Source organism: Pinus tabuliformis, chromosome 3_2, assembly GCF_031772625.1.
Source record: "Pinus tabuliformis cultivar Carrire ecotype Pingquan chromosome 3_2, CPIR1, whole genome shotgun sequence".
In the NCBI taxonomy this organism is placed as follows: Eukaryota; Viridiplantae; Streptophyta; class Pinopsida; order Pinales; family Pinaceae; genus Pinus; species Pinus tabuliformis.
Genome location: NC_142302.1, coordinates 8,957,726 through 8,969,497, shown reverse-complemented (window position 1 = coordinate 8,969,497; position 11,772 = coordinate 8,957,726).

Below are 11,772 nucleotides of genomic sequence, written 5' to 3'. Positions count from 1 at the left end.
CATACTCTAGCCTTAGTCCATTGAAGGCCATCTTCTCAACTCTGAAGAAATCCTACTGCACTGATCTTCAAATTCCAACCTGTGAGAAACAACTTTGAATTTCCTACTCTAATGTGAATCCATCTCTGATACAATGTAGAAATTAGGTTGTAGATTTGCAACTACTCATGAACTTTTAATCAAAACACAAGATAAAAACCTACTCTACTGCTCTGTGGAAATTAATTCATAATTTAGAACAAAAATATTAGACATGCAAGAAGAAATGGCACACATGCAATAAGTATTTTTATCTTGGGAAATAAATTTGCTAAAAAACCCAATGCCTTCTTGCATTAATCAAATTAATAGAGATGTATTACAATCACTTTTCTCAACTGAGCTCACCCTTTAAGTGCACAACCTATCTCTCTGCTAACTAAAGGCCTTTGACCCAGACTTAGTCAATTTTATCCTCAGATTGAGCACTATTAATTGATGAATTAGCTCCTATTATTTAGGAAATTCCTATAATTGAATTGTGCAATTCCTTACAATGATCATCTAACTGCATGCAACACCTGTACACTCAAGATTAGTCTATGATTGATGTTACATTGCCTTCCAATCTCCACCTCAATTGGGTAACTCAAATTCTCTGCATGCACTATCTATTTTGCGTTGATTTCTCAATTAACTAGATGGTTACTGAGTTTGACTGAAGTCCCACTGCACAACTTGACCCTCCAATAGTTCCTCCAACAGTTGGAACTAGTTTAACAGAAAATAACCTGATATAACTGACTGTGATTGCTAAAAATTAGCAATCACACATGCAAAATTGAACTCTAACTCCTCCAACTCGAATTTACTAACTAAACTAGGTGACACAAATGATGTCACACAAGTTAACATCATCGAAGTTGTCTGTTGATGTGGAAATTCGAATTTTCTCAATTTAATCAAGGAAAAATCAAATAAAGAATTTATTGCTGCATTTTTAAACATTTAGGTGGCCCACAAAAGATGATTGTTTGATGACAAGTTCACAACTCCATATTTGGTGGAAATTTAAGCATTACCCTAGATCAATCCCTGAATGGGTTACACAATTACTTTGGTACATGATATTTCTTGTGGCATTGACATTGATCATTCACTCCCATGGGGATATTTCGATAGGACCAAATAGGAGGGGGGGTCAATGTTGTGGTCTGGGTTTCCTTTATTCCTCTATGATAGACATGATATTGTTGGTAAAGAAAACATTGGGGTTGGGTCAAACAACATGGGTGAACTAAAAGCATTGTTTGCATTACTTAAAACTCCCATTGTGTGGAATGTTCGTTATCTTTAGGTTTTCAAGGACTCCTCCTTGATTATTAATTGAATTCATGGTAATTTGCAGAACATGAATTTGAGCCTTGAGGCTATAATTCAATTAAATGAGATTTTTAGCTTATGTCAAGATATATGTTCTTCCTATATATATCTATGTGTGTGTGTGTGTGTGTGTGTATGTATATGTATATGTATATGTATATATATAGATATATATAGATATATATAGATATATATATATATATGTATGTGTATATATATATGTGTGTGTGTGTGTGTGTGTATGTATCTATATATAGAATGCACACAATTCCTTGATAGATTCACTTCAAAATAGGCTTTTAATATTCATTCACATATTGACATTTTGGAATAATTTAGGGATAACACTCTCATCTCTAGGTAAGGCATCATTTTCAATTATCTTACCACACATTGACGATATATGAATAAGAACCTATATTGTACTGAGAAGTTTAGTGTTGGTTTGTATATGGTGAATTTTATTGTTTGGTTTATTTTACTGAAATCTCATTATAGTTATATATGAGGGAAAATCATTTGAAAGGGAAGTATCAAATTTTGGATTTTGATGCGGTCATCTTGCCATTGGAATGTACTTTCATTTTTTTACTAAAATAGAAGAATGATTTTTTTTTGGGAGGTAGAAATTGCAACTTCGATTACAATAAATAGTAAATGCATAGAATATAGACAGATATTCATCAAGGACAAACTCTATGTCATTACTTTTAACATGTATAATAGTCATCATAATTTCAAAAGAGACTAGACTAGATACTCTAATTGGGATTAACTATTGGAACATGAATAAAGATAATCATGCTAATATGTAGATAATATTGATTTTTTTCAATTGGGTTTACCTTAAATAGTTCATATTGAGTATTTATTATAATGGATTCAAGCCTTGTTGAATGGCCTTGAGACCTAAAGGACATCTTACACTTACCTACAAGTTGGGGGGAAGGTACTTGTTTACATAGAAAAATAAATATTGATAATGTAGAAATTTTGAATAATATGACACATATTCATAGAGATTATCCTGATTATACACTTATAAGCGGAACATGCATAATACATAACCTCCTCTACGTTGATCATCAATTTACAGAAGCAGAAACATTCACAGGCGCACATAGAAGCATCAATCACACATATCAACGCAGTATTTTCCCGGGGAAAGCATCTCGCTAAAAACCCCAACTATCTGTATATTATAGTGATTGAATCATGTAAAAATACATAGTACAATACTCCTCACAAGTACTCAATACTATCTCCACATGCTACACACAATACAGCTCAGATCTGATCTCCAAATCTACCCCGCTGCTTGCCTGCCTCCACAGCTCAATACCTACTCAAGAATGAATGAGAATGGTTTACAAAACTCGTATTTAACCTCCAAAGAATCACTCACAGTGGGAAAGACGTGAGTAGAGGCTATAATACTTGGTATTGGCCAATTCATTAGCATACTCAATCCCTTTGATTGTGCAAATCATCATGCACAACTATAGTCACAACTGATAGCAATCTGATCCTCTAACACCTGTCCCTGTTGAACTGAACATGCACTGACATGCAACTGAGTTAACTGATGTATTCTATAGTTGCATTATGAGTTAATAATTAGTTTAACAACTCATCATTAGTCTATTTGCAGTTAGACTAATTACAACTAGTTTAACCAAGTCAAACTGAACACAACTCCATCAACTCTATAATCAACTCCACCAAACTCAACTGATTGAGTTCTAACTGAAGTCATGCATGCAACAACTCAACTGACCCATAAGAAAAATGTATTTCCTTATGACAGTTGCATGTGCCTCATCTGTGTTGGTCGCTCTAATTGTTTTCACAATTCGAGCTCCACATAAATTGTCAACCCGAGAAGGTCTTTTTATTTCAAAGGTAATGGCGCACTGGATGTGCTCGATTTCAAAAGCGGGATCAATGTTGTAGTGAAAGAAAGACACACACCTGTTAAATTCATCAATCTATCAATTCATACTCTACTGAATTAAAGCTGAAGTCAATCAAATCATAGCAGAAACGATTTCTCTGTTACAGTAAAGGAAAATCAATCTACAAGAAAGGAAATCATTCAACCATAGCAGGAACAGGACCCTATTCCCTGGTGAGGAACTTCAGCACCTGCTGCCTGGCACTAATCACACTGTAAGAAAAGTACTTCAAGAGATCAAGACCCTATTCCCAGGAACAGGAACCTTCAGCACTTGTCCTCTTGTTTCTAATCACACTGCAGGCAAAGGAAAGCAATCAATGGGAGCAAGACCCTATCCCTTTATGCAGGGATCTTCAGCACATGCTCTCAACATCATTCACTCGTGCATTCAATACGTGTAGCGCTAAGAAACAGAGTATTGCAAACCATGTAACTAGTGTTTCAACAACAGAATTAAGAGAAGTGCAAACACATAAATAAATAAACAAACTACAGGAATCAAAAGGGTGAATCTTGTGAGGAAGGCGGGCCCTTTCCTTCTCACAAGATTCCCCAGGAGAAAGAATTAAATTGGAACGCTCAAAAGAAGTTTTTATTCATCTGTCAAAGTAACTGATACATTACAAAAGGAGACTAGCTCCTGTTCTCACACAATACTGTTCTGTGACTCACAATTCAATCCCCCTCTAATGATGATGTCTCCTCTTTTTAAAGAGGAGACATCATTTACAATTTACATGAGAGCGAATATCTCGATTCTGTTTTCTTCTCCAAAACAGGACTATTCTGTTCTTTAAAAAGAGATACTGTTACAACCGAGACAACAGAAGTGCTATCTTCAGGATGATCCAGGTAACCGTATCTTCAGGCTGTTGCTACTATTGCACAAAAAGTTCTTCCAGAATCGCAAATTACGCATAACGGGATTTGCGTGCTTGACGGCTGTTTCAGCAACTGAGTTAGCTGTTTCAGCAACGGAGTCAGCTGTTTCAGCAACGGAGTCAGCTGTTTCAGCAACGGTCGCTCGTTCCCACCAAGGCATATACATATCTGCGATCTTTGGCTTATGTTAGCAACAATGCACTTCAATAAATGATAAAATATAAGAGTATTGTGGAATTAAATGTAAGACAGATTAACCATATAATAAAGAAGAGGTTTCTATATACCTTGGGATAAAGTGAATGAAAAAGACATTGAGGTTCATGGTTTTAAGAGTAAAGTGATGTCAAAATATATAGCAAAAATGGTACATAGTGGAGTCCTAACAATCTGTAGCTGAAACTGAAGTGCTCCAAGAGAATAAGATCAAGTTTATAGTCCAAATATTATTATGAGACAATAATATTTGACTTTTCTATTTTTGACAACCAGTCTAAAAATAGACTTTGATCACTCCTGCTGTGATCACTCCTGCTGTGATCACTCCTACTGTGATCACTCCTGTTGTGGTCACTCCTGCTGTGATCATCCCTGCTGTGGTCACTCCTGCTGTGATCATCCCTGCTAGGATCCAAAAATAGAACTTGCGCCATAATTTGCCTGCGGGCCCACTTAGTGAAGGCGACTCCTTTCCACTAAGCTCCATCATCTTGTTGCATTCTCAACAAGCATTTCTTGTTGCACACTTTTCAACACTCCCTCTCAACAAGAAAGGCTTCCTCTCAAACCCGATCCTGTAACTCTAGAATGTTCTCCATGCAACACATCTGGCCGATCCACTTGCTCTGTCATCAAAGTCTCTGACTGCTATTGCCTCTGTCGACTAAAAACTCTGCATCTCTGTGTTCTTCAGTATCTGACTGCTCTAGCCTCTGTCACTTTGATCTCTGACTGCATCTGTGCTACTGCTAGTTCTATCTCCCAGCATTGCATCCACACTGCACCTCCCAACTGACCTCCCTGTTGGGCTAGAAACACCCTCTAATGCTAAATCTCTACCTGCTGCTGACAAGTGCTCCCTCTCTGAAATCTGTGCTACTGCAACATCTCCATGCATCTCGCACCATTGCACACCTCTCTGTGCCACCTAGCTCTGTGCAAAACACTTGTGCCTCTCGCATTGCTGCAGCCTGCTAGCTATGCGTTGTCCTGGGATTCCCTGCACTGTCGCTCTCTCTGCCGCTCCATCCGCATCTGTCTCTACCCAATCAGTCAGTTCCTGCCACTAAACATCGAGGCTCCCGTAGCAAGGTCTCATCCAAGAGGTTGGGTACCTCAAGGATCCTGCCCCTCCTCCTTGGGACGATCAATCCACATCACCCCACCTCCTACCTGGAGGTATGGCTGCATGCGATCCCTCAGCCCACCTGGCTCGAAGTTTCCCCCTACTGGAGGTCTCTAGATGAGTAGATGTCTCTACTCTATCTCTTCTCAGCTTCCTTTGTTTTGGCTCCTCCACAACCTCCTGAAGCTGCTGCACCAATCGTGGCTCCTCCACAATCGTCTGAGACTTCTTCTGGCTCTGCATGTTGAGAGGTAATATACGCTCCCTCTCAACCACCAAGTCTCCATTAGTTGCCTCGCTACTCAAGGATTTGCATGCATCTTGAACCTCAAGAGCATACAGGTTCTTGACCCGTGAACCAATCTGCTTCACCTGTCTAGTGATGATGTGTCTAAGGAATACCTTTCCCTTACTGAAGACAACATCATATCCTCTGTCTTCCAGCATCGCGATCGACACCAAGTTTCTCTTCAGTCCTGGTACATACTTGACATCGGTCAAGGTAAGGCGAGCTCCATGCTCCCTCTGAAAAATAACCGTGCCTACACCTGAGACACTATACTTCTCATCATTACCCATCCCTATGAGTATCTAGATATCTTTCTCCTCCAAAGTACTGAACAAACTTTTGTCACCGGTCATGTGGAAAGAAGCTCCACTGTCAAGAAACCAACCACTTCTCACCATGGATGAAACCATGCATGCGAAGAGTGTGAAATCCAACTCAAATTGTGAAGGAAGTGCCTCACCTTCAGATCCTTCCTGGATCCCTTCTTGGACTTCTTCTTTGGGCAATTAGTAGCATAATGACCCAACTCATGACAACGAAAGCATCTCACCTTCGCCTTGTCAACCTTCTTCCCATCATTGGAAGAACTGGATTCGGAAAGAGAAACCTTCCCCTTCCCCTTCTTCGCCTTACTCGCTAAGGCACAGTTCTCCTCATCATGCATAGATGAAGAACTGTCTCTGGTGCTCCATCTAATCTCCTCCTGCATCAAATCCGACCATAGTCGTTCCCAATTTGGCAGTTTCTCCCTTCCATTCACCGAGTCCTGGTAGCTATGCCAACTCTTAGGAAGGTCAAGGAGTGCTAGACTCACCATCCTCATCCGACAATCACCCCCACACTTCCCAGCTCATTTCGGCATTGGGTGAACTTCGTGAGATATTAGGGCATACTGTCTCCATTCTCACACTAAATGTTTTTGAGTTTATCCTTGAACGCCATTCCACCAGCTCAAAACTCAACTGCTTCTGATCTAGAATTCGTGAGAACAAAGTATTTCTTGTACAGAGATCGACTATATGGGCATTCATCGGATATCTCACCTTCCAAAAGAAGGATGAATCCAGAGGCTACCTGGCCCAATCACAGACTTTGCCTGAAGAAATAAAATGTAAACACTTTCTAAATAATAGATATGATGATCAATACAGCACTGATATCATGTAGAACTTCTTCTACAAATCAGCTCGCTTTGATACCATGTAGAAATTTTGAATAATATGACACATATTCACAGAGATTATCCTAATTATACACTTATAAGCAGAACATGCATAATAAATAACCTCCTCTACGTTGATCATCAATTTACAGAAGCAGAAACATTCACAGGTGCACATAGAAGCATCAATCACACATATCAACACAATATTTTCCCGGGGAAAGCATCTTGCTAAAAACCCCAACTATCTATATATTATAGTGATTGAATCATGTAACAATACATAGTACAATACTCCTCACAAGTACTCAGTACTATCTCCACATGCTACACACAATACAGCTCAGATCTGATCTCCAAATCTCCCACGCTGCTTGCCTGCCTCCACAGCTCAAGAATGAATGAGAATGGTTTACCAAACTCATATTTAACCTCCAAAGAATCACTCACACTGGGAAAGACGTGAGCAGAGGCTATAATACTTGGTATTGGCCAATTCATTGGCATACTCAATCCCTTTGATTGTGCAAATCATCATGCACAACTATAGTCACAACTGATAGCAATCTGATCCTCTAACACCTGTCCCTGTTGAACTGAACATGCACTGACATGCAACTGAGTTAACTGATGTATTCTATAGTTGCATTATGAGTTAATAATTAGTTTAACAACTCATCATTAGTCTATTTGTAGTTAGACTAATTACAACTAGTTTAACCAAGTCAAACTGAACACAACTCCACCAAACTCAACTGATTGAGTTCTAACTGAAGTCATGCATGCAACAACTCAACTGACCCATAATAAAAATGTATTTCCTTCTGACAGCTGCATGTGCCACATCTGTAGTTCAAACTGAAGTGCTCCAAGAGAATAAGATCAAGTTTATAGTCCAAATATTATTATGAGACAGTAATATTTGACTTTTCTATTTTTGACAGCCAGTCTAAAAATAGACTTTGATCACTCCTGCTGTGATCACTCCTACTGTGATCACTCCTGCTGTGGTCACTCCTGCAGTGATCATCCCTGTTGTGGTCACTCCTGCTGTGATCATCCCTGTTGGGATCCAAAAATAGAACTTGCGCCATAATTTGCCTACGGGCCCACTTAGTGAAGGTGACTCCTTTCCACTAAGCTCCATCATCTTGTTGCATTCTCAACAAGCATTTCTTGTTGCACACTTTTCAACAGATAATAATTGACTATTGAATCCTAAATACTTATTACATTTAAAGATATGAACTTAACTGAAAATAAAAAACATTAACAAGAGAAATTTGCAACATTATAAAGATCTTATCATTTTTCAACTTAATTCTAATCATATTAGGATCAAGGTAATAATGAGTTGGTCTAGGTGTCCAATTTTATTGGGGGTAAATATAATGCTAAGTTATAATATCAATATTTGAAAGTGAATGAGTTGGTCAAAAATATCTAGTGGTATACAAAGTGTGGAGTACTGAAGAATGTATGTTTTATTGATTATTTTGTCATCTTTTCTTTAAAAACTCATAATCCCTTTGCATCGTGAACTGGGTAAATAATAAGAAATTATGGCAAAATCTATGAGATTTGTATGTAATGCAAAACAACTAATAATTGCCATTTTTTTATGTAGAAAAAGGGAAAAACGAAAAATTGTCGTCCCAAAGAAAAAGACAGGGAAGAATTAACTGTTATCCCTTTGGTAGGGAACCACATGCAGACAAGGCGATCCAAATTGAAGAGTATTAGCCAAGGAAAGGAAAAGGAGATATTGAATCGGCGCAAGAGAACAAAGGGATAACTGGAATTAACAATTTGGCGAATCCCTCAGGATCCTTTGATCCTGAGGGATCACAATCTTAACTATTTTTGGATCATTGATATCTCTACTCGGCTGTTATAAAAAGGGGCAGCACTGCTAGCCCGGGGGGACTGTTGTTATTCTTACGTAATTTCTCTTTGTATTTAAAACTTTGATCATCGACTCTTGTTGAGAAGTGATTCACTGTAACTCTGCTTTGATTCTTTAATATAAATCTGGTTGCTGTTCCATCTTTGATCCTGGAATAATCTCAAGCAGTGTATCCCTCGAGGCTAAGGGCCCGTCCCTAGTGGAACACTTTCTCCTATACCATTATCTTTAATTCGTGCGTGGTTTTCATTATCAGCTTTGTTCGGTAATCTGGTGTGTTTTGTTACTTTACATTACGGTTCTATCATATTTACAATATCATTCTCTGTAACAGGAATGTCATATTGTTCATTCTGACTTTGTAACGCATTGATGTTCCTTTAATCATTGATATAACATTATTGTTCCTTACAGAATGCTATTGTTGTTCAATTACAGAGTAACTGGGCCGTAACGTTCATAAGTTGGTATTACTGTATTCATCTATGGTTTATACTTAATCGCGATTGTTGTTCAACTCACATTGTTGTTCCATTACAAATTGCAATCGTTATTCTTTGTAACTGAGATTAATATTTGTGGTATCGAAGTCAGATTACTGTTTCTCTCAATATCAAGGCGTGCTGTGTGGGTTATTTGGTTTGGTTCATGGTACATTCACCTTTGGCTCTAAGTGTTGTTCTATATTTAATTGATAATCAGTTGTCGTTCCATTTCATTTGCTGTTTGATTTATTCTTAGAGTAAGGATTGTTATTTGATTTCTTTAGGATACGATTGCTGCATTTATTTCCTTAGAACAAGGTTTCGTTGTTTATAAGAACTGGTTGCTATTCCATTTCCTAGTTGTTATTTCAATTATAGTTGTTGTTCCATTTCCTGTTATTTGCGTTGTCATTGCTTTGAACGATCTAAAACTGTAGTGAGTGTTGGCATTTATTGTCTAGTTCCCAGGTTGATGATCTGTTCCTTGATTATCTTCAATTACATCAGTTTACAGAGGGATGAGTTATTGTTACTGTACCCTTGACTGATAATTTACTTAGTTTTCTGAATGCATGATTTAAGTCTTAAAGTGCTTTGTTGTAAGTAGATCTTGTTTTAAGCTTCCGTTTACTCTTGTATTTTGAGCACTATACTACTAGCATTACTCTGACAAATGACCGCCTCAAATTGAGTACACTCTTTGAGATAACAAATCATTTGTGGATTGATAAGTTAATGTGGGGTAAATAGAGGTGAAAAAGACCCTTTTTACGACTCAACATTTTGGCGCCATTGCCAGGGAAGAGTGTAGCCATTTGTTTCCTTTTAAGAGTAGTGTAAGAACCTGTTAAGAAAGAACTGGGTTTTAAAAACGAAAGGTAAGAACATGTGTGTGGAGAATGTAATAGCCCTGCTCCCCTGCCCGCTTTCCTATAGATTTATTGCTATTTTGTTTGGTAGAACTTAGCAGTTGATTTGAGTGCATGACTAAGCAGAAAAAGCCTGAAAAGAATCCAAAACCTCTACCCAAGCCCGATAAAGCTAACGGGCCGGTGACCCTTGGCCGATCGACATTTATAGACGAAATCCTTAAAAAAGCAGAATCTCAGCCTTCAGTAGGACCTAGAAAAGTTAATTCTAGACAGCCTATTAGCTCCCTTCAGGCCATAGGATCACCATCTGTAGACTTTGCTGAGGTGCATAGTCAAACCGAAGAGCAAGATTTTCAAGAAATTGAAAATTCTAGCCCAAAATCATTGCAAGAAGGGAACCTTAGCAACCTCTGTGAAGGAAGAGGAGGGACAGGAGAGACTGAAGAACCAAGATCTCCTCTTAGGGTAATTCAACCATTAAGCGGCCCAGATAAGGGAAGTGCTGCAAAAATCATTTATAACGAAGTTGAAGAAACTCAAGAACCTAAACCCTCCCAGACATTAGGCACTCTCATCATCCCAAATAAAGGAAGTGTTGTTAAGTCCATTCCCGTTAGAGCCATTCCCCCTCGACAACCTAGGAATACCCTCCTAGACATCCCAAAAGGTTATTGGCATATATTTGACCAAATGGCCCAGAACCAGCCAAACACCCAAACCTCTACACTGCAATACCCCATTTTGGATACTGCAGCTAATGCACCTATGAAAGCAATTCCTCTCCAGCATATCCCTACATTCCATGGCCTTACATCAGAAGATCCGGATGCATTTTATTCGAATTTGATGTGCTATGTAGAGGATATGACTATACCACCGACCCCCAGAAACTGAAGTTGTTTCCCTCTACATTAAAAGGGGCTGCTCTAAGATGGTTTATGGGATTAGGTGGTGGTGTTATAAATAACTGGGACCAAATGAAAGAGTCTTTTCTAAAAAGATATCAGGACTATTGCAGGTCTAGAGAGTTAAAAGATGAAATATTTCAGATGGTAGCTAGACCAAATGAAACATTAGAAGAATATGTTGAACGTTTCCAGTATAATCTTCAAAGATCTCCTTATGCATCATTACCCTTACCTGATAATGTATTAAAAACAACATTAATTCGGGGAAGGAAGGAACAATGGATTGAAACACTAAATATTATGGGAAAAGGAGATATTTATCAGGAAAATTTTGTTGACATTATTAATCTATGTATCATAAGCTCGAGAGGCAACACAAGACTAAAACCAGCAGAACATGATCGGTTTGCAAGAGATAACATAATTTCGGCAAAAGGAGTGACTCGTGCAGAAATTGGAAATTTATTAGAAAATTTTAAAACTGACATATTGGGGACACTGACAACACAACTTGATATTATGCAGGCCAAACAAAAGCGAGCAGAAGCAGAACAGAATTTGGCAATCTTCTGTCCCAGATGCAGAAAGAAACACGGCCATAAGG